The following is a 27672-nucleotide window of genomic DNA, read 5'->3' as shown; positions in this document are numbered from 1 at the left end:
CCCAGCATTTTGGGAGGCCGAGGCGGGCGGATCACGAGGTCAGGAGATCAAGACCATCCTGGCTAACACAGTGAAACCCCGTCTCTCCTAAAAGTACAAAAAATTAGCTGGGTGTGGTGGCGGGCGCCAGTAGTTCCAGCTACTCAGGAGGCTGAGGCAGGAGAATGGCATGAACCCAGGAGACAGAGCTTGCAGTGAGCTGAGATCATGCCACTGCATTCCAGCCTGGGCGACAAAGTGAGACTCCATCTCAAAAAATAAAAAATAAAATAAAATAAAAAAATAAAAAATAAAACTATGACAAGAGAAAATTTGTGTTTCTTTAACAGAACCCAGCCAGGAAGGTCATAAAATCTAGTCATGACAGGTTCTCCTCTCAGTAGGAAAACTTTTTTTCCTGATAGTAACTGACCTTTCTCATAATTTTTTTCACCCCGTCAAACATTTCGAAGACTTAACACAACTACTTTTGTTAGTTGGATGGAAAACACTTTGTGATTCAGGTAGAAAGAATTCTTCAGGCAGAGAAATTTATATAACTGTGCCATTTGCCATCCATTAAGCAGTTTTTTTATGTTGGCCTACTTGTAATGTGTATCAATGTCAGTTTATAAGAGGAAATAACATTCAGTCTTTTCACTGGTTTATAATAAGAAATCACTATTTCAAATGACCTTCCCTGAATACCACTCTCTACTGAGTGCTGGAAGGAGCATGGACAAAGATGAGTAAGACACTGCCCACGCTCTCTGTATGCATGCAATCTGGTGCCTGCGATGACATCTACTCAAAGAACTCAGTCAACTGGCAAACTAACAAGGTCTATAGCCATGGGTGAAACAGACTGCCTTGAGAATATGGGAAGATTAATTCCAACTGGGGGATTTGCTAGGGTGTGTAGTGACCACGTGGGGATGTCAGAGGAATGGGAAAACAAGAAGATTAAGGGATGAAAAGAGACTTGAAACATTTAAGAATGGAAGTCTGGTTGAGGAATTCAGACTTAACCATGTAAGTCCCGGGATTGTGTGTTTCCTTAGCAAGATCTTATGTGTTCTTCATTTCATACAATGAACAACCTAAAATATATTATTTAAGGTCTACAAAAATCTCCAAACCTACCTTCTGTTGCTGATCCTCTTGGCCATTTTGTTCCCGCAAAACAGCACTCCTCTCCCACCAAATGCACTTTCTCTCTGACCCCCAGCATGTCTTGAGTTCTGTCACCTCTGTTTCCCTCCAACTCTGCTACCAGCCTGAAATCTTTGTCCAGTCTTCTCTAGCTATTCAATTTATACACTCAGTATGCTTTTTTTGATTTTGTTTTGTTTTTGTTTTTTTGAGACAGAGTCTTGCTCTGTCACCCAGGCTGGAGTGCAGTGGCACAATCTTGGCTCATTGCAACCTCCACCTCCCGGGCTCAAGTGATTCTCGTGCCTCAGCCTCCCAAGTAGCTGGGATTATAGGCGCCCGCCACCATACCCAGCTAATTTTTGTATTTTTAGTAGAGACGGGGATTTCACCATGTTGGCCAGGCTGGTCTCAACCTCCTGATCTCAGGTGATCTGCCCACCTCAGCCTCCCAAAGTGCTGGGATTACAGGCGTGAGCCACCGTGCCTGGCCTCACTCAGCATGTTAATTGAAATTACACATATATATGTAATTAATATATAATAATATAAGCATATATATTTTTAAAACTAAGGGCTTAGTATGTATTAAGCAGTGTGAGAGATAGAAAAGTATGACAGATCAGCTCACTGCTAATCAGGGAGTTTACCATCTATCTAAATTCTATCCATCCTTTGAGAGAGCTTTTCCAGACCAGAAGCGCAGCCTGTGAAATTTGAGGGTAAAATATTCCAGAGTGAGGAACAGCCTGTGCTAAGCCCTTGAATGCAAGGAATACAGTGGAATGCAAGGATGCATGGTCAGCAACCCAGAGCCCCTCTTCAGAATGAGGTTTGGCTAAGGGCTTTGTTGCAAGTGCATCAAACTTTGGCCCAGTCCTATGTCCTTCACTCCTCGATAAACTTTCCACCTGCAAGTTCTCATCTCAGAGTCCCTGAGAAAGTGGACACAAAACAGTAAAATATATAGCTATGATTTAAAAACATCAGCAACAGGCTGGGCGCGGTGGCCCATGCCTTTAATCCCAGCATTTTGGGAGGCCAAAGTGGGTGGATCATGAGGTTAGGAGTTCAAGACCAGCCTGGCCAAGATGCTGAATCCCCCATCTCTACTAAAAATACAAAAATTAGTTGGGTATGGTGGCAGGTGCTTCTGATTCCAGCTACTTGGGAGGCTGAAGCAGAGAATTGATTGAACCTGTGCTATGCTAAAAAAACAACTTCTGGCCAGGCCTGGTGGCTCACGCCTATAATCAGAGCACTTTGGGAGGCCGAGGCGGGCAGATCATGGGGTCAGGAGTTCGAGACCAGCCTGACCAATATGGTGAAACCTCATCTCTACTAAAAATACAAAAATTAGCCAGGAGTGTTGGCGCACACCTGTAATCCCAGCTACTCAGCAGGTTGAGGCAGGAGAATCTCTTGAGCCTGGGAGGCAGAAGTTGTAGTGAGCTGAGATTGCCCCACTGCACTCCAGCCTGGGTGACAGAGCAAGACTCCATCTCAAAAAAAAAAAAAAATCAGCAACAAAAAAAGTAATGATAACCTAAAACAGTAGGGTATATAACAATAAAAGAAGCCAGGCATGGTGGCTCAAGCCTGTAATCCCAGCATTTTGGGAGGCCAAGGCAGGCAGATTACAAGGTCAAGAGATCGAGATCATTCTGGCCAACATGGTGAAATCTTGTCCTACTAAAAATACAAAATTAGTTGGGCATGGTGGCACACGCCTGTAATCCCAGCTACTCAGGAGGCTGAGGCAGGAGAATCACTTGAATTCAGGAGGTGGAGGTTGCAGTGAGCCAAGATTGCACCACTGCACTCCAGCCTGGCAACAGAGCGAGATTCCGTCTCAAAAAAAAAAAAAACAATAAAAGAGAGATGAAATTTTATCTAGAGAAAAACCTTGAACTCCATGATATGGAATTTATTTATTTGTTTGTTTTTGTTTTATTTTATTTTTTGAGACAGAGTCTCTCTCTGTTTCCCGGGCTGGAGTGCAGTGGCACGATCTTGGCTCACTGCAACCTCCACATCCCAGGCCCAAGTGATGCTCATGCCTCAGCCTCCCGAGTAGCTGGGATTACAGGTATGCACCACCACGTTTAGCTAATTTTTGTATTTTAGTAGAGACAGGGTTTCACTATGTTGGCCAGGCTGGTCTCGAACTCCTGACCTCAGGTGATCCGCCCACCTCGGCCTCCCAAAGTGCTGGGATTACAGGCATGAGCCACTGTGCCTAGCCTGGAATTTATTCCTTATCCTGTGAAACAGTTGTTTCCAAAGTGAAGTGGCTAAAAGGATGATAAGGGGTATAGGAAGAAATTTTTGCCGGGCGCGGTGGCTCACGCTTGTAATCCCAGCACTTTGGGAGGCCGAGGCGGGCGGATCACGAGGTCAGGAGATCGAGACCACAGTGAAACCCCGTCTCTACTAAAAATACAAAAAATTAGCCGGGCGTGGTGGCGGGCGCCTGTAGTCCCAGCTACTCGGAGAGGCTGAGGCAGGAGAATGGCGTGAACCCGGGAGGCGGAGCTTGCAGTGAGCCGAGACTGCGCCACTGCACTCCAGCCTGGGCGACAGAGCGAGACTCCGTCTCAAAAAAAAAAAAAAAGAAAAAAGAAATTATTAATTATTCATAGTTTTATAAATGTCTTTTTTCTGTTTTGTAATGTAGATAACATATTGGTAAAAATAACACATCTAAATAATTTGAATATGTGTGTGTATATATATACACACATATACGTACACACATATACTTTGGTATGTGCCCTAATTTTTTCTTTTTTTTTTTTTTTGTTGAGGCAGGGCCTCACTCTGTTATCCAGGCTGGAGTGCAGTGACTCACTAAAGCCTCAACTTCCTGGGCTCAGGCAGTCCTACCATGTCAGCATCCCAAGTAGCTGAGATCACAGGCACAGGCTAGCATGCCTGGCTAATTTTTAAAATGTTTGTAGAGACAAGGTCTCACTATGCTGCCCAGGCTAGACTCAAACTCCTGGGCTCAAGCAATCCTCCTGTCTTGGCCTCTCGAAGTGCTGACATTATAGTGTGAGCCGCCACACCTCTAATTTTCTTTTTTTTTTTTTAACCAATAGATGTATGCAATTAAAATTCAAGACCATACTGTAAACAATGGGAGAGTCATTGAGGTCTTATTTGCAGAGGAGAATATACTCAGGATATCAATTATAATAATGGATAATGGTTCTCAACTTTCTTCTTTTTTTTTTTTTTTTTGAGATGGAGTCTCGCTGTCACCCAGGCTGGAGTGCAGTGGCATAGTCTCGGCTCACTGCAACCTCTGCTTCCCGGGTTCAAGCGATTCTCCTGCCTCAGCCTCCTGAGTAGCTGGGATTACAGGCACCCGCCACTACACCTGGCTAATTTTTGTATTTTTAGTAGAGACGGAGTTTTACCATCTTAGCCAGGCTGGCCTCGAACTCCTGACCTTCTGATCCACCTGTCTCGGCCTCCCAAAGTGCTGGGATTACAGGCATGAGCCACTGCGCCCGGATGGTTCTCAACTTTCAACCCAGGAGAATTCCCTGGGAATTATTAGAAAATACTGATGACCAGACCACGCCCCAAATTAATTACATCAACTCTCTAGGGTAGGAACGAGCATCAATATTTTTCTTTTCTCTTGGTGATTCTAACGTGCCAGGATTAAGAACGACTGAATTGGAGTTATAATCAAGTTTGATATGAATTGGCCAATGAAATAGTATAATTTAATATTAAATATTAATTAATTAAAACTATTAAATGTTCTCAAAAGTTACAGAAGAATAAAAGCTAAATATTTAAGAAATTATTTTACCTTAAGTGTTGAAAATAAATGGTTTTTCTCTTCACCAGTTGTTTTTACTTCCTTATAAAGCCTAGCTGTCATGTGATCCTCCTGACTCCGCGGAAGTCAGTCAGAGAAATAAAGAGTAACTCACTCATTAAGAGACCTTTTACATAAAACACTTTCTTATCTGTTAGAATTTGAGCTTTCTCAGACTCTCAGCTTGTTTTGCCAAGTTTACACAATAATAAAATACACATAATGACCTTCTTACTCTTCTTTTGCCAGCGGATTATTTAATACTGATTAGCTTTGAAATGCAAATAGCCCTATCAAATACCAAGCTACCTGCCTTCAACCCGACTAAGGCTGCATTAGAGTGAAAGTCAAAACTGTTTTATGCAAAGAAAAAAAATAGTCTGTCAAAGGCCGCTAGATCTTCAATTTTTTCAGGATTATATTCAGGATATGAAATTCTTTGTACTGACTAACGGATCACCTTTTTTCTAAATTCTTTTGTTTCCGAACTCCCAATCCTGTGTTGACTTACAATTAACCCTTTGCTGACCATTAGTTGAACTTTCAAACCAAACATAATGCTTTCAGCATTTGTATTTATATCACAACATGACAAATACTAGTAAGAGAGGGAATTTTTACAGAAAAAGCATATCTAGCCTATTACATCAGGACCACTATTTGTTTTTCTTAAACAGAGAGTGACAACTTCGGGGCTGCAAAATACCTTTGAGATTACCTAATTTACCCTCTTTATTTTACAGATACGCACCCAAGATCTGGTATGCCTTTACTAGGTCAGTGTTTGGACTGAAGGAAACAGGGTTGGGTTGCTGAATAGTAAATTCCTGGTGGAATGGAAACTGAGCTGACATTGGCAGATGGGTATTAAACCCTCTGGAGTCCTCCGCCTGAAATTCAAGGCTTGAAAGAGTCAGAGGCTGACAAGATACCAAGACTGAGACTGATTTACTCTCTTTTTTCTTTTTCTTTTTCTTTTTTTTTTTTTTTTTTTTTGAGATAGGGTCTCACTCTGCCCCCCGAGGCAATGACTATAGCTCACTGCAGCCTCAAACTCCTAGGCTGAAGCTATCCTCCCACCTCAGCCACCCCAGTAGCTGGGGCTACAGGTGCACACCACCATGCCAATTTTTTTGTGTTGTTTTGTTTTAGACAGGGTTTCTTTCTGTCACCCAGGCTGAAGTATAGTAGCTCCATCACAGTTCGCTGCAGCCTTGCCCTCCCGGACTCAAGTGATCCTCCCACCTCAGCCTCCCAAGTAGCTGAGACTACAGGTGCATGCCACCACGCCCAGCTAATTTTTGTATTTTTGTAGAGATTGTGTTTCACCATGTTGCCCAGGATGGTCGCAAACTCCTGGGCTCAAATGATCCTCCCACCTTGGCCTGCCAAAGTATGAAGATTACAGGTGTGAGCCACCATGCCTGGCCTGCCTGGCTAATTTTTAAATTTTCTGTAGAAACAGGGTCTTGCTATGTTGCCCAGGCTGGTATTGAACTCTTGGCCTCAAGCCATTGGGATTACAGGTGTAAGCCCCTGCACCTGTCCAGGACTGATTTCTCAAAAGCAGCAGAAGTTGGTGGGGTTGCAGCCAGGTGGCCCAGCCCCTGACAGCACCTACCAAGGGACTGGGGACTGCCCAGCACTGGCTGGTCCCAGGTGATCCGGTCAAACTGGGCACTCCTCTGCAATATCCTTGTGAAGAAGCTGAATTAATATTTCAGTGGGATAGTTTAGAAATGACACAGACCTGGGTCAGAAATACAAAGCTTGCCACCAGCTGTGGAAGCACCAACCTGTTTGCTTTGTCTTTTTTTTTTTTTTTTTCAGATGGAGTCTCGCTCTGTCGCCCAGGCTGGAGTGCAGTGGCGCCATCTCGGCTCACTGCAAGCTCCGCCTCCCAGGTTCACGCCATTCTCCTGCCTCAGCCTCCCAAGTAGCTGGGACTACAGGCGCCCGCCACCAAGCCTGGATAATTTTTTGTATTTTTACTGGAGACAGGGTTTCATTGTGTTAGCCAGGAGGGTCTCAATCTCCTGACCTCGTTATCCTCCCGCCTTGGCCTCCCAAAGTGCTGGGATTACAGGCATGAGCACCGTGCCCGGCCTGCTTTGTCTTTAAAATTATCTGCCATTAGAAAATCAAACAGTTGCCAGAGGCTGGGAGAAGGGAGGCACGAGGAGTTATTGTTTAATGGGTGTGGAATTTCAGTTTGAGAGGATAAAATAAGTTCTGAGGCTAGATGGTGGTGATGGTTGCATAACAATGTGAATATATTTAATGCCACTTGCCACTGAACTGTAGATTTAAAAATGGTTAAAATGGTATATGGTAGATTTTATGTGGGTTTTTTTTTTTCTTTTTAGAGGTATTGTTGCATTCTGTCACCCAGGCTAGAGTACAGTGGTTCAATCATAGCTCACTGCAGCCTCAACTTCCTGGGCTCAAGTGATCCTCCTATCACAGCCTCCCAAGTAGCTGGGACTAAGGAGTGTACCACCACACCTGGCTGGGTTTCTTTGTTTTAGTGTTTGTTTGTAGAAATGGGGTCTCACTATGCTGCCCTGCCTAAATTTTGTTATGTATATATTACCACAACAAAAATATATCTGCTATTATTTCTTTCTCTTTCTTTTTCTTTTTCTTTTTCTTTCTTTCTTTCTTTTTCTTTTCATTCTTTCTTTCTTTTTCTTTTTTTAGATAGGGTCTTGCTCTGTTGTCCAGGCTGGAGTGCAGTGGCATGATCATAGCTCACTGCAGCCTCAAGCGACCCTCCTGCCTCAGCCTCCTGAGTAGCTGAGAATACAGGCACGTGCCACCACGCCCAGGTACTTTTTTTGATTTTTAGGAGAGATGGCATTTTACTTTGTTGCCCAGGCTGATCTCAAACTCCTGAGCTAAAGTGATCCTACTGCCTTGGCCTCCCAAAATGCTGGGATTACAGGCGTAAGCCACCACGCTCGACCTGCCATTAGTTCTTAAATCACCATCTCTTTTTTTTTTTTTCTTTGAGTTCAAGAGTTTTGCTCTTGTTGCCCAGGCTGGAGTGCAATGGTGTGATCTCGGCTTACTACAACCTCCGCCTCTCAGGTCCAAGCAACTCTCCTGCCTCAGCCTCCCGAGTAGATGGGATTACAGGCATGTGCCACCACACGTGGTTAATTTTGTATTTTTAGTAGAGGCAGGGTTTCTCCATGTTGGTCAGGTTGGTCTCAAACTCCGACCTCAGGTGATCGGCTCGCCTCGGCCTCCCAAAGTGCTGGGATTACAGGCATGAGCCACCGCGCCCATCTCTGTCTTTTAAATAAATATCTCAGGCTGAGCACCGTGGCTCACACCTGTAATCCCAGCACCTTTGGAGGCCGAGGAGGGCGGATCACCTGAGGTTAGGAGTTTGAGACCAGCCTGGTCAACATGGTGAAACCCCGTTTCTACTAAAAATACAAAAATTAGCCAGGCTTGGTGGCGGGTGCCTATAATTCCAGCTACTCAGGAGGCTGAGGCAGGAAAATCGCTTGAATCTGGGAGGCGGAGGTTGCAGTGAGCTGAGATCGTACCACTGCACTCCATCCTGGGCAACAGAGCAAGAAACCATCAAAAAAAAAAAAAAAAAAAAACCCTCATATTCTCATGTAGTTTTTTAAATACCAAAATATTCAAGAAGTCTAGGTTTTGAGAAAATCATTGCCAGACTGAAAATTACCTGATAGTAAAATCTCTGAGTAAATTTAAATTTTAAAAATTTTGTCAGAAGCAATTGGTACTCAAAGAACACAAAGATTTGAAAATTTCAGGGAAGCTAAAGTTTTCTAACGGCCTCAAAAATTTTATTTCCCAACACTACTTTCCCCAAAGAGAAAAGTTTTTTTTGTTGTTGTTGTTGTTTTCAAGACGGAGTCTCGCTCTGTCACCCAGGCTGGAGTGCAGTGGCACAATACTGGCTCACTGCAACCTCTGCCCCACACCAGGTTCAAGCGATTCTCCTGCCTCAGCCTCCCAAGTAGCTGGGATTACAGGCATGTGCCACCACACCTGGCTAATTTTTGTACTTCCAATAGAGACGGGATTTCTCCATGTTGGCCAGTCTGGTCTTGAGCTCCTGACCTCAAGTGATCCACCCGCCTTGGCCTCCCAAAGTGCTGGGATTACAGGTGTGAGCCACTGCGACCAGCCAAGAAAAGATCTTAATACATAAATAAAATATAGAACAGTCTCCTTGTAAGTTGTTTCCAACATGTAAAAGAAAGTGGGGGGATCTTTTTGGAATTGTTGCAGTTTGTCATTTAATCATCACTTTCAAGTGAAGAAAATTGAGTATTAGAGAAGTTAGTTTGTCCAAGGTTTGGAAGAACAGGGTTTTGGATTAGGACCTAAACCAATCAAACTCCAAATCCTCATTGCTAACAATTTTCTGTTGGCATGCAAATATGTTTCTTGCATCAGGCTATGTAATAATTATAAATAATGGGGCTGGTATAGACGTAAGGTACTGACATTGAATAATTCCCCAAAGAACCATGAAGTGAACTGCTTTTACGTAGTGGGAAAGAGTCGTCATAAAGCACTCAGCCCTGGAACATTCTTTCAAAAGCAAGACATCAAAATATCAAAAATAAAAATTCTCTATCAGTGAAAAGGAAAAGACATTTTGTTGAGTGCCAAAGAAGAATCCTGCCAAGCACACAGAGTGAATTGTAGCAAATAGACACAGATATATCTGGATAACTAGGCATGATGTAGTGAGTGTTTCACTGAACCTTGAACAGCTGTAGACAGAAACTGAGAATTCTATAAAGTTTCTATATTTACTCCCATATCAGGAAATTCCCAACCTGGCTTGAAGCTGTATGGCTCAGCCTGGGATAAAAACTGGTGAGAGTTTCAAAGGATCAGCAGGTGAACCAGAGCCAGGACAATAAAGAGAACAAGTACAGAGCTGTTTATCTTATTTCAGCTACAAGTTTTTCCAATACCCGACTGAGAAAGTGTTGAGAGTCAACACCCTTATAGTCACGTACGGTCTACGTGTCTTGGTTTTCATATGCATCAGGAGCTGTACATGTATACATATGTACACTTAGCAAAGCCAGGCCTTGGGTAAAACTATGGGCAAAGGCAGCCACAAATTTGTATAACCCCAGATCTGCTCCTTCTACCCTCTGAGAACTCCGGCTTTCCCATAGCCTTCCAGAATTGTTCTAGGAGGGACTAGAGCCTATTTTTCATGAGCAACTGGGTCTAGTTCTTGTTATTAGATAGGACTCAGATCACTTCCAATCTGCAAAGCAGAAGCTGTGATGCCAGTGTTTGCTGAAAATGCTGCCACTGCTATTGAACATGCAGAGGTGTGCTGTTTTGGGGCCAATGTCTAATGTAGAAGAAAACATGTCCTTTGTCCGATCTATGAAGTCAGACAGCCAGGGTTCAAATTCCAGCTTTGCCATTCACTAGGTATATTAGCAGTGGCAAAGGTTTGTGTATTTATCAAATGGGATTTTCATAGCCCTACCTCATAGGATGGTGATAATGACAGGTGATATAATGCATATGACATGCCTAGTTAACACTGATTGAATGCTTATTACAAGCTAAGCAAAGTACTAATATTGCTATTATCTGTAGGAAGCCAGCAGAAGATGCCACTCTCAGCAGTGTTCCATGCAGCAAATTGCTCTGCCAGTTTTTACTCAGTCTTTAATTGCAGCCCCTTGCTTTAGGATCTAGACTGCTCCTGAATTACATGAATGGCAGAACCCGTGTTATGCTAAAAAACATCTTCTGGCTGGGCACAGTGGCTGACACCTGTAATCAGAGCACTTTGGGAGGCCGAGGAGGGCAGATCACGAGGTCAGGAGTTCGAGACCAGCCTGGCCAACATGGTGAAACCTCGTCTCTACTAAAAATACAAAAATTAGCCGGGCGTGGCGGCGCACGCCTGTAATCCCAGCTACTCAGGAGGTTGAGGCAGGAGAATCGCTTGAACCTGGGAGGCAAAGGTTGTAGTGAGCTGAGATTGCCCCACTGCACTCCAGCCTGGGCGACACAGCGAGACTCCATCTCAAAAAAAAAAAACATCTTCTGCACAGGTCCATGTGTGGCTTACTCCTGGGGCAAACCAAGTGGGATGCCACCAATATCCAGGAGGTGTAATAAATTGTACCTAATTTACTAATTACAGAATTGCAGTACAATAGTAATGTTTTGTATCTTTTTGAATGACCAATTTAAAAATATCATATAAAAAGGTAGAAAAAACCCCACAATTTTCAGAGACTTCCAGGTGTTGTTAAGAAGGGCCCCAAATATGATAAATGCCACTAAAATCTGAGTTGCCCACTATTATAGTTTGGTGTGTGTCCCCTCCAAGTCTCATGTTGAAGTGTGATCCCCAGTGTTGGAGGTGGGGCCTGGTGGGAGACATTTTGGTCACAGGGGCAGATCCCTCAGGAATGGCTTGGTGCCCTCCAGATGGTAATGGATGAATTCTTATTCTGTTAGTTCATGGAAACTGGTTGGTTAAAGGAGCCTGGCACCTCCTCCTCTTTTGCGCTCTCTCTCTTTCTCGCCATGTGATATACCAGCTCCCTCTTCACCTTCCACCATGATTGTAAGCTTCCTGAGGCCGTTACCAGAAGCAGATGCCAGCATCTTGCTTCCTGTACAGCCTGCAGAACCATGAGCCAAAATAAACCTCTTGCCTTTATAAATTACCCAGTCTCAGGCATTCCTTTATAGTAATGGAAACAGACTAATACACTCATTTTCAAAGGACACCAGTAAAGTCCCTCTAACAGAATGGTGCCTCACAAATCACACCTAATATACATTAAGAATTTTATAAATTCCTCCTAAGACTTTGTCCTATAGACCTACTTTCATGTCTGCACACATAGGTATACGAACAAAGATAAGTGTTGCAGCAGTACAGCATATATGCATAAATGGAAACAAATGTCTGCAGAGAACAGGGTAACTAAATCATGATACTTCTAAAAATGATTGAGTAAATCTCTATGTTCTGATATGAAAAATTTTCAATATCAATAAGTGAAAAAAGCAGGTGTTAGAAAGGATCTCTAATATGCCCGAGTTATGTGTATGTGTGAGTGTTTTAAAATATATATACATATCTGTTTATATACCTAAAACAATTATGGAAATATATACTATATATATATAAAATTGCAAGTGGACATAAAACGGACAAAGTAAAAATCAACTACATGTCTAATATTTAGGAATTAAAATGATATCCCAAACTTCTCCCTCCTGTTAGTTTTACTGATTTTAAACAATATTTATTACGGCAAAATACCAATGAAAAAATTTGAATAATCTACAAAAATGTGTTGTAAGAAGAATGTAAACGTAAAAAAGGTATTAGACATTAATGACAATTTTCTTTCTCTAAACCTGTACCCAGGTTGTCTTTTCTGAATTCCTACTTACATGTCAGAACTGGAGGGGCTACAGAGTTACTTGGTTAAAGTATCATCCATTACCCAGTCATGTTCACAAGGGCAGAGGAAAAAAAAGCACTTCTTTTCTAAGTGCCTCAGACTTACGAGAATTGAAAGTTATAAAACGCCGTTTAATATTGTTTATATATATTTACCCTTTAGTTTAACCAAATCATACTGGGAGATATCTAGGGCCCTGTATTACGTAGAATAGAAGAAAGTATTTTAACAATTGTTTTACACTATAAGATAGCTTAACAAAAACATGAGCTGAGAAAATCTCTCAGATAAAATGATCAAATAACATACTGATATTCTGAAAACAAGTTAAATATTGCAGTCCTAAAGAAAAAAAAAAAGAGGGCCAAAACAATATTAGTACAAAACTTTTCAACCGATGGTAAATAAGAAGATAGTCATAATGAAAGCATAATGAAAAAGATAAAGATTAAAGGAATTCAATATGAAAATAATCTAAGTATAACTGATGTTCTTGAAGAAAACTCAACAAATGTAAAGAAAGTTTTATTCAAAGATACAATTCAAGAAATACCCCTGAAATGAGCCAAAAACTGAATCTGCAGAACAAAATAACACCTCCAGGAAAATTTGATTAGAACATTCAACTCATAGACAAGCTAATGAGGTTCAAGAATAAAGACTTTTTTTCCAGGCATCTAGATTTTATAGATAAACTACCACCAAAGGGAGAAAACTTTGGCCGAATCTCCGTGGCCATACTCAATGCCAGAAGGAAAAAAGGGCAATGGTAGCCAATCTCTAAAATGACCTTCAACGATTCCTGCCTCCTGGTGTTTATATCCTTGTGTAGTCACCTTCCTCATTTTAACAGGGTTGGTCTGTGTGACCAATAGGATCCCATGGAAGTGATGGTATGTCACACCCAAGACTACATTATAAAAGACACTGTAAGCCGGGCGCGGTGGCTCATGTCTGTAACCCCAGCACTTTGGGAGGCCAAGGCAGGCAGATCACCTGAGGTCAGGAGTTTGAGGCCAGCCTGACCAACATGGAGAAACCCCGTCTGTACTCAAAAAATACAAAAAATTAGCAGGGCATGGTGGCACATGTCTATAATCCCAGCTACTCGGGAGGCTGAGACAGGAGAATCGCTTGAACCTGGGAGGCAGAGGTTGCGGTGAGCCGAGGTGGCACCATTGCCCTCCAGCCTGGGCAACAAGAGTGAAACAAACAAACAAAAAAAGACACTGTAGCCTCTGTCCTGGTTCACTTTTCTCCCCTGGACCAGTCACCCTGTCGTAAGCCAGCTGCTCTGCAAAGGTCAACCTGATAAGGAACTGAAATCTTTCACAAACAGCCAACGAGAAAGTAACTTGCAACAACCACCACATGAGTGAACCGTCTTGGCAGTGGAAGTTCTAGCTCTGGTCAGCCCTTGCATCACTACGGCCCTAGCCCACAGCTTGAATGCAGTTTCATGAGACATCCTGAGCCAGACCTTGAAGCTGAGCTGCTCCCAGGTTTCTGACCCTCAGAAACTATGTATCATAATAAAGATGTGTTGTGTTAAGAGGCTAAAATTTCCAGTAATTTGTTTCACAGCAATAGATAATTAAAACAATCCTCTAAAAGGGAAATAGCATGTGGCCCCAAAATATCAAACATATACACTGTGACCCAAGAATAACATATTGAGATGAGATGTTATTCGAGAGTAGAAGTGTATATTTTCATAAATAAAAAATGTTGGGCACCAGGCGCAGTGGCTCACACCTATAATCCCAGCACCTTGAGAGGTCGAGGCAGGTGGATCACCTGAGGTCAGTAGTTTGAGACCAGCCTGGCCAACACGGTGAAACCCCATCTCTACTAAAAAATACAAAAATTTAGCCGGGCATGGTGGCGGACGCCTGTAGTCCCAGCTACTCGGGAAGCTGAGGCAGGAGAATGGCATGGACCCAGGAGGTGGAGCTTGCAGCGAGCCAAGATCGCGCCACTGCACTCCAGCCTGGGCGACAGAGCGAGACTCCGTCTCAAAAAAAAAAAACAAAAACCCATATTTATTGTTAGCGGCATAGGTCAGTAATGAATTCTACTTTGCATTTACTATTGGGGACAGACTGCCATTATCAACCAACACTACTTTCTGTCTCTTTAATCTCAGCACATTTGTCAAAACTCCAGCATGCCTGAGTCTGTACCTCTGCTGGGTCTCATTTTGAATAAAGGAAGTCAGAAGTGAAAAAATGAAAACCACCTTCTATGTCAATACTGATCATTCAAATGTAGCCATGCTATTTGACTATATTACACACTGGGGATCTTATAATGAATTTCATTTCCTACTACATTGATTAAATTAAGGCCTGTTGATTTACTCCAGGAGCACAAAAAACTTGTTTGTTCCCTAATATCTATAATAGTGTCCATCACATATTTGTTGTGAAAAATACAGTAATTATATAAAAAGTTATTTATTTTTTAAATAGGCAATGCATGCATATACAAATTCAAAAGATAGAAAAGGATATATAGTGAAAATTTAGTTTTTGTCTTCTCATCTCCCAGCCACACAACTCTCTTCCTCAGAAGCAATCACTGTTATGATTTTTCCTATCTTTCCAGAAAAAATCATATGCATTTTAACGTACATACATATACACACACACATATTTCACACAAATTGTGTTATATGATAAACAGTTTTGTATCTTGCTTTTTTCCCATTTAACAAGATGTTCTTGATGTATTATTTCACAAAGAGAAAAATATTAACACTTCATAAAAAGCTGCCTCAATGAAGGACATTTTGTATTTTTTGCCTAGTCAATATGAAAACTTAGTTATTGATAAAACTATTTCTACCTTCTAATGAGAATTTTAAAAACTATAAACATGATTTTTTAAAAAAATATTGAGTTTCCAAAAAGAAAGGAACGAGGATTAATCCAGAAACTCCACATCTTCCTGGATTGGAGAGTACCCTATCATTCAAAACTTCTTCCAGAGTATCGTAGGTTTCAGATGGATTCAAGCAGAATATTTTTTCAAAGATCAATAAGCGGCACCCTTAGAAGAGAAACAGCCTCTCTACATCTAAGACTGTGAGTATTGAAAGACACGTGTAGAAAGCACCTGCTTAACATAAAGCCAAACCAAATGAAAGCAGAGCCAAAGGAGCTGAGTCACGATGGAATCATTTGAACCTCTGGATTCAGCTAGGCCTGAAGCAGGGCCGGGACTAGGGTGAAGTAAGTGAGGCATTAATTTGAGGGGCAAATTTTAAAGGGATGCAAAGAAACCTCAGTAATAAAAGAAAATATAGTATTTTCTTTTTTATAATAAAAATATTTTAATTCTTTATTTCAATAAAATATATTATTCCCTCTTATTTGTCAGAACATGAACATAGAAAATATTTCCAATAATACTTTTAAGAATCAAAATTAACACCCAAAAAAATCCACAAGGAAAAAAACACTATTATTTGTTTATTTATTTTTTTTTTTTTAGACAGATTCTTGCCTCTCTGTCACCCAGGCTGGAGTGCAGTGGCGCAATCTCGGCTCACTGTAACGTCTGCCTCCTGGGTTCCAGTAATTCTCCTGCCTCAGACTCCAGAGTAGCTGGATTACAGGCGTGCGCCACCATGCCTGGCTAATTTTTCTATATTTTTAGTAGAGATGGGGTTTTGCCATGTTGACCAGGCTGGTCTCGAACTCCTGACCTCAGGTGATCTGCCTGCCTCTGCCTCCCAAAGTGCTGAGATTACAGACGTGAACCACCACGCCTGGCCCAAAAGTACTAATTTAAAAAAATATATTATTATTATTAAGTTCCGGGGTACATGTGCAGGTTTGTTACATAGGTAAATGTGTGCCATGGTGGTTTGCTGCACCTAAAAACCCACCACCTAGGTATTAAGCCCAGGATGCATTAGCTCTTTTCCCTAATGTTCTCCCCCAAAACTCACCCTCCCTTGACATGCCCCAGTGTGTGTAGTTCCCCTCTGTATCCATGTGTTCTCATTGTTCAGCTCCCACTTATAAGTGAGAACATGCAGTGTTTGGTTTTCTGTTCCTGTGTTAATTTGCTGGGGAGGAGGCTTCCAGCTTCACTCACATCCCAGCAAAGGACATGATCTCGTTCCTTTTTATGGCTGCATAGTATTCCATGATGCATATGTACCATATTTTCTTTTTTTTTTTTTTTTTTTTTTGAGACGGAGTCTCGCTCTCTCACCCAGGCTGGAGTGCAGTGGCGCAATCTCGGCTCACTGCAAGCTCCGCCTCCCGGGTTCACGCCATTCTCCTGCCTCAGCCTCTCCAAGTAGCTGGGACTACAGGCGCCCGCCACCACGCCCGGCTAATTTTTTGTATTTTTAGTAGAGACAGGGTTTCACCGTGGTCTCGATCTCCTGACCTCGTGATCCGCCCGCCTCGGCCTCCCAAAGTGCTGGGATTACAAGCGTGAGCCACCGTGCCCGGCCTAACCATATTTTCTTTATCCAGTCTATCATTGATGGACATTTGGGTTGGTTCCAGGTCTTTGCTATTGTGAATAGTGCTGCAATGAATATACGCATACATGTATCTTTATAATTGAATGATTTGTATTCCTTTGGGTATATACCCAGTAATGGGATTGCTGGGTCAAATACTAATTTTTTTTTTTTTTTTTTGAGATGGAGTCTCGCATTGTGGCCTAGGCTGGAGTGCAACGTGCGATATTGGCTCACTGCAACCTCCGCCTCTTGAGTTCAAGCAATTCTCCTGCCTCAGACTCCTGAATAGCTGAGATTACAGGTGCCCGCCACCAAGTCGGGCTAATTTTTTGTATTTTTAGTAGTGACGGGGTTTCACTATGTTGGCCAGGATGGTCTTGAACTCCTGACCTTGTGATCCGTCCACCTCGGCCTCCCAAAGCGCTGGGATTACAGGCATGAGCCACCACGCCCGGCTAATTTTTAAATGAAAACAGGATCTTAGTCTGCACTTACATGAGTTTACCTTACTTGGCCTCCCTCTAATCCCAGCTCTGAGACATTCTGGTTATTACATGAGCAGATAATTTCTATACATTTTATGTTTACTCAAGTGAATTTTAGCTGAATTTCTGTCATTTGAAATTGAGAAAGCCCTGCGTAAAGGATCAATTTCCAATGCTACTGTAAGCATTACATGATTTCACACATGCGTAGTTCTTAGGAAAGGCTTGGTGCATGTGTAAATGCAGATTATTATGGCTGTTGTTACTGCAATTTCATTTCACCGCCTCTACCATCCTAAAATACTCCAAACTCCTGCAAAAATTTATTGCAGATATGCAAAATTGTAAAAGCAGCCCTGTTTGCGCAGTCCCGTGGGACAACCCCATGTGTTGTGCTGTGTATACCCTATGCGTGGGTACTGAGGTTAAGCTTCTCACGGGCTGCTCCTGGCCAGGGACCAAGTGTGGCAGGGAAACAAGGGCAGATCCATTTTTCACCTGGTGACTCTGGCTTGAGGACTCCACATCAACCTGGACGAAACTTTCTTAGAACTGCACTGCAGTCTAAGACTCATCCTACTCACTCTTCCTTCCTGCCCTCTCTCCATCCCAGGGATGAGATCAGCGTTGCATCTGAAGCTCTCTCAACCCTCCTTTTTTCCGCTCAATTTTCCTTCACAAGTGTTTTCTCCAAGAAATTTCTCACACTTCAAATCCTGTCTTGACATCAGTTTCTAGAAAGACCAGAACTAACATTTGTTCGTAATCTCTCTTTCTATTCCGGTGTGTACATTTCTTCCTAAATAACTCAGAACTATCAAACTTGGTACACACACACACAAGCACACACACATGCTCATGTTCCTAACCAAAGGCTAAAACTCCCTGGCCATCAGGTCGGCCTTAGGGACTCGGTGGTGGTACTTAGGGGAAGTCAGGCTGTGGTTAAAACAGACTTACCAGGAACCACAAGCACTGGCAGATTATCAAGAAGCTGAAACACGGACAGTTACAAGAAGCTGAATCATGGATAGTTATTCCTCCTGATTCTTGTGTGGGTGTTTTTTTTGTTTTGTTTTGTTTTTGTTTTTGTGTTTTTTTTACTGTAATTTAATCAGTCAAGAAATAGAAAAAAATTCAAGTATTTTCTAGCTTAATTTTCTGAAACACCTAGATTCCTTGAACCCTCAAATTAGAACTTCTGGTACATAAGCCATAGCTCCCATCTCCCATTGCTCACCTCTGGTGACTCAGGCACCACGTGGGAACAACGTAGGCCAAACACTTTGCCACCACTTATTTTCCTTTAAGAGAGTGAGAGTGGCTGGGCGCGGTGGCTCACGCCTGTAATCCCAGCACTTTGAGAGGCCGAGGCGGGCGCATCTTGGCTAACACGGTGAAACCCCATCTCCACTAAAAATACAAAAATTAGCGGGACGAGGTGGCAGGTGCCTGTAATCCCAGCTACTCAGGAGGCTGAGGCAGGAGAATGGCATGAACCTGGGAGGCGGAGCTTGCAGTGAGCCGAGATAGCACCACTGCACTCCAGCCTGGGTGACAGAGCGAGACTCTGTCTCAAAAAAAAAAAAAAAAAAAAAAAAAAAAAAGAGTGAGGAATTCTCCTTCAAGAGAGTGAGAAATTCTCCTTCACTTATTCACCGCTAATTGATCTCCAAGAGGATTAGCAGGTCCTCTTGAGAAACAAAAACACAGAATTCTTGTATCTTCAAAGGTTGATTTATGATATCTCCCTTAACCAGCACCTGATTTAAAAAGGTTTTATCTAAGCAGCTGAACCAGACTTCTGCCTGTCTAGCCCATGAGGATATACCAGAACCCAGGGATCTGGTACCATAATCCCCACCAGTGGGTCATTAGGTGTTAAGATACAGCCAAGCCACAAACGACGTCCAGTGATTCCCAAGCCACCACACAGAGAACATCTGCATGCTGCAACAGGCAAGGCGTATGCCAGCCCAGAAATCTTACCAGTAAACCAAAAAGCCTCCTGCTTTACCTGGGCAGGTACAGTGGACTGTATTTACTGGTTTTATGATGCTGCCTTTGTTCCAAGGTCATGATGGCATCATAGCACTTGTGGGTATTGTTTCAATAATGGTTCATTTTACTAGGTACTGGGAATCTTCCTCCCATGGCCATCCATACTACTATGACACAAACTGATAACTGTTATTGCTTCTAGAGAAAGTCTAGGTGACTGGCAGTCAGGCATAAGAAAAAAATTTTTCCTTTTTTTTTTTTAAAGGAGAGACAGGGTTTTGCCATGTTGCCCTGACTGGTCTGCAACTCCTGGCCTCAAGTGATCCACCAGCCTTGGCCTCCCAAAATGCTAGGATTACAGGCGTCAGCCACTGTGCTCAGCTACAATTTTTTACTTTTAAGTCGTTTTACATCTACTGAAGTTGGAGCTACATAACTGCATCACCTACTCAAAAAAGAAATAAACTAAAATAACATAGAAGTTGTGCTATTCCTACAGAAATTTTAGATGGCCTTACCAGTATCAAAGCAGGGTTCACAATTTACACAATTACGAAAGATACTATTCTTCAGTCTCTAGGGCTTTCTCTAGCACAAAGCTTTTCCAGTGATTTTTAGTTTTCTGCCACCTGCCACATGAACACCTGGGTCTCTCTCCTTCACACCTCTGGGGCCTGCTAAAAACATCATCCATTCTTCCATCAAAAACATAGTACTTCAACATAACCATGGAGTCTATTATTTGGATCTCATGATACCTTCTGTCCAAGGTTGATAATTCCCTGGCTGGCCCCAAATACTCTGTACTCACCTTCTGTATTAGCCTGTTTTTGCACTGCTATAAAGAAATACCTGAGGCTGGGTAATTTATAAAGAAAGGTGGTTTATTTTGGCTTATGGCTCTGCAGGCTATTCAGGAAGCATGATGCCAGCATCTATTTCAGGTGAGGGCCCCAGGAAGCTTACAATTATGGCCAAAGGTGAAGGCAGAGGCGGCACATCACATGGTGAGAGAGGGAGAAAGAGAGAGAGGAGGAACCAGGCTGCTTTAAACAACCAGCTCTCGCTTGAACTGAGTGACAGCTCACTTATCACCAAGGGAAGGGCATTAAGCCATTCCTGAGGGATCTTCCCCCAGGATCCAATCACCTCCCACTAGGCTCCACCTTCAACACGGGTGGTTGCATCTCAACATGAAAATGAGATTTGGAGGAGACAGATCCAAACCATATCACCTTCTAATATGCTAAGACAAAGTAAAATTTTTCCATAGATCAGCATAAATCCTCAAAGACACAGACTCTTTGCCACTTCAGGTGGAAATCCCAGCAAATTGAATACAAAATCATGTACACATATGCATTTATAGGCTGAGTGCGGTGGCTCATGGCTGTAATCCTAGCACTTTGTGGGGCTGAGGTGGGCAGATCACTTGGGCCCAGGAGTTTGAGACCGGCCTGGGAAACAGGGGGAAACCTCATTTCTACAAAAAATACAAAAATTAGTTGGGTGTGGAGGCACATGCCTATAGTCCTGGCTACTCAGGAGGCTGAAGTGGGAGGATCACCTGAGACCGGAAGGTCAAGGCTGCAGTGAGCTGAAATCATGCCACTGCACTCCAGCCCAGGGAACAGAGTGAGACTCTGTCTCTAAAAAACAAAACAAGACAACAACAATAGCAACAACAACATATATGCACTTATTTTTCCTAGTGAGAAGATTCTTTATCATTGTTTCCTAATCAATGGCTACCTAAGGATCTTTAACTTTAATCAAATTCTCCAAGTGATTGATAGCCACCAAAAATACTTAACCATATAGCAGATGCCACGTAGCAGTGCCTGGTCCATAACCATTCTGCATTCACTGTTCCCGTTTTTCCTACGGGCAAGCACCAATGACTGACTGCCTGAGGACTTTCTTTAGCTGCAGGAGTGTGCTAGACCCCTAAGAGACAGATGGAGAAAAGTTGGGAGTTAATACCTCCAGGAAAAGCCTTCAACCACTGACAGATGAAAGTTGGTGAATAAACACCCCAGCTCCTCACCCCTCAGATGGGACAACGCCAAGACCTACTCTATATAATCTTTCAGGATCTCCCATTAGGATTGACCCAATATCCACAAGGTCAATCTGCCACCAACATGCCCTCTCTTGGCTTTTTTCCATGGTTGTTTTACTTCCCTATTCCCCTACTCGTGCTTGAGATCACCTTCTACTCTGCACCCAAATCTGTACCCTAGGGTCAGCTTCAGGGGAAAAGTTCTCAGCCCAAGTTAAATGACTATCCTGTTGGTTCTCTTACAGATTATCCATTCTGGCTATCAATTGGTTCATCTGTACTTTAATCAATACTAAATTCACAATGTCTGCTAAGTCAGACCAGTTTTATATCCATCTTTGGAAATCTACCTGTATTTCACTGATCCCTTCTTTAATGGTAAATCAGACCCTACTTTGTATTTAAACTCACTATACTCTACACCAAACTAGAGGTAGTTTATAAAGAAAATACATTACTCTTCCTAACATTTTAGGTTTTTGTGCCCAGCATGGCTTCTTAAAAAAAATTTCAGGAGCTCTTTGAGGCCTTGGGGAAAAAATAAAATGAATGAAAAAGGAGCTGACCTGGGGTATCGTGGAGGCTAAATGTTTCACTAATTCTGTTTTGTTGAAGATTACAATCCGATTTGGTTTATTTGTTTTTTGTTTGTTTTTTGTTTTGGTTTGAGAGCTTTCCTTCTTTCTCCCTTTATTTGGCACTCATCCTTCTTAAGAGACTATTTGAGTTTTAGTAGCTGGACTCTGGGAACCGCAGGCATGTTGTTTGGCAGATGGATTTTTGCAGTTCTACAGACCAAACCTAATTATCCATTTTGAGTTGTCATCTGAGTTTCTGTTTGAGTTGCCAATGTTTGTCCATTGGATTTTTCTCCTGTCCATTAAGCAATTTTCTCGCATGATAGAGCATCTACACAAAAAGAATTTCAGGAAACCAGCAGCCATGTGTTGAAACCCATAGGGGAGCCGCTGAGATTATTCACACAAAGTCCATTTCTCTCCCTAGGCAAGGAAGCAGGAAATATATAATACTAGAATAAGGAACTCAAAAAAGATGTGGCCTAACACATCTACAAGACACAGTCTGGAAAATTCCTATCATGTTAACAGTCCAACATATGCGCTGAATGCATTTCTACTTGGTCAAGCCAGAGAATATTTAATCTCCATCTGAGTAACATAAAAACGAAAATGCTATAAATTGCAACTACCTAAATATTTTTTGAATCAATACAAATCAAATATGTTTAAGTGTTCTTTTCTCATTTTTCTTAAGTTTCTACAAGGATCAACTGCCACCCGCACCCAGCATCTCCTGCCATATCTGAAGTTTGGGTGACTCACTGACCCAACAGAAATCAGTCTCCCTTTAGTGATACCCCCTATATTCCTTTCTTTTCTTCATTGCTTAGCAATAGCACTGCCAGGGAAATGGAAACAAACAAAAAAGGAGAAAATCAACCCCCGTTTATTTTTATATACAATAAAGTTTTCATGAAAGTGAAGTCATAATGCCTAATGGTGACAAGAATGCTTTTTAGTAATGAGAGACTTCGTAAACCTTTCAAGTCTTTAAAAAACGATATATAATATTTGTACCTATTTTGGGGGTACTTGTGCTATTTTGACACATGTATACTATGTGAAATGATCAAATTAGGGTAATTGGGGGTGTCCATCACCTCAAATATATATCTTCTCTTTGTGTTGGGAACATAATAATTCTTCTAGCTATTTTGAAATATACAATAAATTATGGTTAGCTATAATTTCCCTATTCTACTATTGGATACTACAATTTATTCCATCTAACTGTACCTGTCAAGTGTTTTTGAATAAGAAACATTTAACTGACTTTTTTTTAAAGAGATGGGGTCTTGCTGTGTTGCGCAGGATGAACTTGAACTGAACTCCTAGGTTCAAGCAATCCTTCTGTCTCAGACTCCCTCGTACCTGGGACTAAAGGCACATACTTTTGAGCTTGGCTTAACTGACTTTGAAAGCTATGAAAGTAGGGATCGGTAAGATCAGCTGAACAACATGACCATTTGCATAATAGTAGAGTTCCTCCTTTATCAGAAATGTGCAAGTTTCCTTGTCCTTTAGAGTTTGAGTTGTGAGTTGAGATAATATGTTTTTGCTACCAGTAATCGTAAATTAAATCGACATACCTACAAATGGCTGTCCTAACAGGGAGTCACCTAGTATCCAGAGAACCACCATTCCCTGCCCACTCCTATTGCTCCTGGATACCACTCCACTTCACCTTCCTTCTCTTCTTCATTACTGATTAGTAGAATGTGTGGCTGCTATCTTCCTAAACTCATTAATAAGGTCACCAAAGCTGCCGGGGATCTGTGGTTCCCAGGCATCCTATTCTTGCTGAATTACCACTCCTGCTACTCACTCTTTCAACCCTAATCAGGGTCCTTCACTCCAACTTTCCACTCCATTACTATCAGCCTCTGCCTAAGCTAGATACTTATCCTTTCCTGAAACATCTGCCAATTCTCTCTCTCACTTTGTAACATGAAAATGTAACCCTGTCTCCCTAAAACTACAAACAGTATCAGTTCAACACCAAAGAATCTGCACTTTGCCCTTAAACCATCTATGCTCCTCTGTTAGGAAGGAGAATAAGGTTTGACTCCTAATTCTGTGTCTGAGCAAGAAAACGCTTTACTGGAGTACTGACTTGGCCTGGTGAATCCAAGTCCTCCTGGAAACATTCTTATAAATATTTCACCACGCTCTATCAACAACACTGTAGGCTAAACGGGCGTTTGGAGGCTTCCTTGGTAAATTAACTACATTCATTTACAGCATAGCTGCTATGAGAAGATGCATTTAGTTTTACATCCAATATAAAAAACAAACAAATTCCTCAAAGGAGTACAATCTAGGTTCCAAAATCTAGATCTCCAGCCAGCTCGGCTCTCTTTCTGGCATCTTCACTTGGATGTCCCTCGGGAATTGAAAACCTAACATTTGTATTCCACTAAACCTGCTTGTCCACTAGCCCTATTCAATTAGTAGCACCTTTTTACATTGACTGCCAAACCTAGAAACCTGAAACAGCTTTGTTTCTTGTTCCTCACTGCCCATATCCAGCTGGGCTCAAATTTTGCTAGTCATCCCTCCAAAATATCTCCTAAGCCTCTCAGATTGCTGTAACAATTTGAGTTCGGACCCCACCAGTTTTTACTGTGACTATGAAAACAATTTCTTCAATAATTTCCCTTTTATTTTTTCTGCCCTCTTCAGATCCATCCTTGGCACTGCCTCTAGACTTTTCTTTCCAAAACATAGACAGGATTATGACAGGCCCCTGTTTAAAAGGAAAGAAAAAAAAAAAAGCAAACTTAGATTGTTCTCTCTGCTAAATCAAAAAGCCTGACTTCAGAAGAGGGATTCTTGCCCATTCTATCACATTTGAGCACCTGCGCAGTACAACAAGGATTTTGCTGGCAGCAATTCTCCAGGAGTCTCAGATGTGAGCCCCTCAGTAAGGCCAGGGAATAGACAGCTCTAATGCATTCAGTCTTCTCTCTCTTCAGGTGCCCTAGAAAAATCTTCAGTGAGTCTCCCCTCACCCGGAGCCAAAAAGATGCATGGAGAGGAGTCTGCCTCTTGTATTCAAGTGGGGACAGTTGCTACAGAAATAATCCCTTGGCTTTCCTGTCTAATCTCAGATCTCCAATAACCAGAGTTAAATTTTGTATTAATTGTGGTAGATCCCCTTAATCAAGTTTTTCTGAGCTCTCCCCTCTCACTACCTTCCTAATTTGTCTCTTACCTTACTCAAGTTTTAATGACTATATTTTAAGTTGTTAAGGCATTCTATAAATTTTCTGTTCAAGCAAATTTTAGGATAATTAGAATGCCAATCATTTTCTCCCTAATTATAATTCTGAGTTGAAGTTGCAGAATTTGGGTGCAAATTTTGAAAGAACACTCAGCTGGGCACAGTGGTTCATGCCTGTAATCCCAATACTTTGAGAGGCCGAGGCTGGCGGATCACAAGGTCAGGAGTTCAAGACCAGCCTGGCCAATATGGTGAAACCCCGTTTCTACTAAAAATACAAAAATTAGCTGGATGTGGTGGGGAGCGCCTGTAGTCCCAACTACTCAGGAGGCTGAGGCAGGAGAATCACTTGAACCCGGGAGGTGAAGGTTGCAGTCAGCTGGGATCATGCCACTGCACTCCAGCCTGGGCAATAGAGCAAGAGTCCATCTCAAAAAAAAAAGGAAGAAAGAACACTGTTGGCTGGGCATGGTGGCTCATGCTTTTAATCTTAACACTGCAGGAGGCCAAAGTGGGAGGAGGATCACTTGAGGCTAGTAGTTCAAGACCAGCCTGGGCAACAAAGCAAGTCCCTGTCTCTCTCTCTTTCTCTTTGTTCTTTTAAAGAAAGAATACTTTTTCTAAAATCTGAATGCATTCAGTCAACAAATATGTTTCAGCCTATATTTAGTACTAAACTAGATGCTGGAGCTACAACAGTAAGGAGAAGCCGACACGCTCCCTGTCCCCACAGAGCCTGCAGTTGGGTGAGTGGGATAGGCATGAATCACACAATCAAATAACACACTCAAGTTTGAAACTGCAACTGTAGAAAGTGCTCTGAAGGGGAGGTGACCGGTGCTTTGAGAAATATAATGCAAATTATTATTATTTTTATTTTTTCAAATGAAAGGTCTCACATATTTATTACTGAACCCAGCCATCCAGCACATTCATAATAGATTCAGAGAGGAAAAAAATATATTTCCAATAAAACATGACCAACTGTCCAGATAGTGGTGACATTTTCAGCTTGATATGGTAACATGGTCATGACCTTGAGACAGCATAAATACGTGTGCCATCTCATATGCAATTCCTTACAGACCCGGCTTGGTTCTTCTCCAATGTCTCCTCTTGGAGTTGTACCTGATTTTATTTCCAATTTTCATCCGAATCTACTGGGGAATGGGATAATTTTGCTTCTGTTTCTTTGCCGGGAATCGCTTAATCCTGAAAGCGTGAGAAAACACAGCGAGAAGTGGAGTCAAGCACACACCACAATAGCAAAGAAAGGAAGAGACAGCTATAATACAAATTAAATCAAATGTAATCAGAGGGGCCCCTTAGGAAAGGATACTTGTTCTGAAACAGTAAGGATGACTAGGAGATACCCGCTTGAGAAGGTCAAGTATTCCAGGCAAAGGGAACAGCATCTGCAAAGGAAACAGCCACAGCAGGGATGGGGACATTGAGATGAACTTAGAGAGGCAGGTAAATGCAAACCCTTCAGTTAAGTATTATCTTTACCATAAATGCAACTGAAGTCCTTGAATCAATCCCTGCATGAGGAGGAAATGAGGGTGCCACTGGTTTCGTTCTAATCAAAGGAAGGGGGACTTATTCTGAATTCCATCTCTGATTCCCAAAATATCTGGTTAGTGCTTTAATGTTTCCGTGACTCTAGTTTCCTTACTTATAACAAGTTTACCTCAATGCTTGTCACTTCCAGTTTTATAAAGGTATTTTAAGGAACAATGAGTCATAATTGCTGAGTTCTTTGAACTCCTTGGATGAAAGATGTTACACTGCCTATAAACATAAAGCATTGTTATTATCTATCAGACAAAAAGCTGTCCCCAGCCAAAAAGAAACCAGCAAAATATAAAGTATATGAGGCGCCATACACTTCTGTAATATTTAAATTTATAATCTGGGTATAAATTAAATGGGTTTAACATTGGGTTAAGCCCAGCATCTTTGATCTATAATGCCCACAGCACAACGCAAACATTGAGTCATCTAATCTCAAAATGCCCTGTGGATGTGTATGTCACAAACACCAGCCATTATCATTCTTTCTTTGACTTTTTTTCCTAAAGCACACCACCAAAGTTAGTGTAAAATCTCAGAAAAAGAACACAAATTAGTCGTTATTCTGTTAGTCTTCTTTCTTTTCATTCAAACACGAAACCAAAAGCATCTCTACACCAAAATACAAACATGATCACAAAGATAAGGAAAAGCTTAAATAAAACAAGCAACAGATTTTTATTCCTGGGTAAACATCTTATCTTTTTCTTATTTTTAGTATAGGGCAGGTTTGGTACTTTGTGAACTGTTTTGGCCTAAGAGGGAAAGTAGAGAAAAAGGAGTAGAGATGAGGATACTATAAGAATGGGAACTTTGGCAAAAGAGGTGAAATGGAA

General features: G+C 41.9%; 1 long non-coding RNA gene across 1 annotated transcript in view; it reads right to left on the bottom strand.

The window, feature by feature from the left end:
* Positions 1-5005, bottom strand: part of LOC129482852 (uncharacterized) — a 30372-nt gene extending 25367 nt beyond the window's left edge. Inside the window, exon 1 of the long non-coding RNA XR_008657833.2 lies at positions 4958-5005. This is a non-coding gene — a long non-coding RNA (uncharacterized lncRNA). The remainder of the gene's footprint in view (positions 1-4957) is intronic.
* Between the last annotated feature and the right edge of the window lie 22667 nt (positions 5006-27672).

Source organism: Symphalangus syndactylus, chromosome 5 (genome assembly GCF_028878055.3).
Source record: "Symphalangus syndactylus isolate Jambi chromosome 5, NHGRI_mSymSyn1-v2.1_pri, whole genome shotgun sequence".
NCBI classification, from domain to species: Eukaryota; Metazoa; Chordata; class Mammalia; order Primates; family Hylobatidae; genus Symphalangus; species Symphalangus syndactylus.
This window is presented reverse-complemented; position numbering and strand designations above follow the sequence as displayed.